This window comes from Gekko japonicus, unplaced genomic scaffold (assembly GCF_001447785.1).
Source record: "Gekko japonicus isolate JY-2015 unplaced genomic scaffold, Gekko_japonicus_V1.1 scaffold1588, whole genome shotgun sequence".
NCBI classification, from domain to species: Eukaryota; Metazoa; Chordata; class Lepidosauria; order Squamata; family Gekkonidae; genus Gekko; species Gekko japonicus.
Window position 1 is genome coordinate 442,503 of NW_015167583.1, and position 580 is coordinate 443,082.

Consider the following 580-nt stretch of genomic DNA (forward strand, 5'->3'; position numbering starts at 1 on the left):
GAAGCATTACTTGCTAGTATGGAAAAAGCCACTTGGTGTGGAAATATTGTACAAAGGTAGCAGGGGCTTTTTCATGTATTGCAATGGAACACATGAAGACTCTCTAGGTAGCAGTTGCTATACTTTTTGTGAATGTATACTGTTTGCTCTACTCTACTGGTATGTGTTGTTCCCTTGTTATATGGTTTCAGGGGGAGCCCGCCCCTTTTGTGTGCATCTAATAAGCTGTGAGTCCTAGGATTCTGGATCTTCTCTGTGAACTTTGTCCACGGGCAGAAGTTATGCAAAGAAGAGCCTTCACACTGGACCTGAGGAATTCTTGAGCTTGAAACCCAGCCAGGGTCCACACTTGAGTCTGAATTGTCAGTTATGCTTCCTGCTGTCCTTCCTTCCCTTTTGTTTTCCTCTTTGGGCTTTCGTACTGTGGCAGTGGCACCTATTTCAGGCGACTTCCTTTGGGAAGGCAAATCCATTCTTATGAGCGACTTAAAACAGAATGCTTGGGCCGCAGGACTGTTTCGGTAAGCGTGAAGCGAGGAAGGCTAACGGCCTCTGACTGGACTTGCCTGCCTCCCTGCAG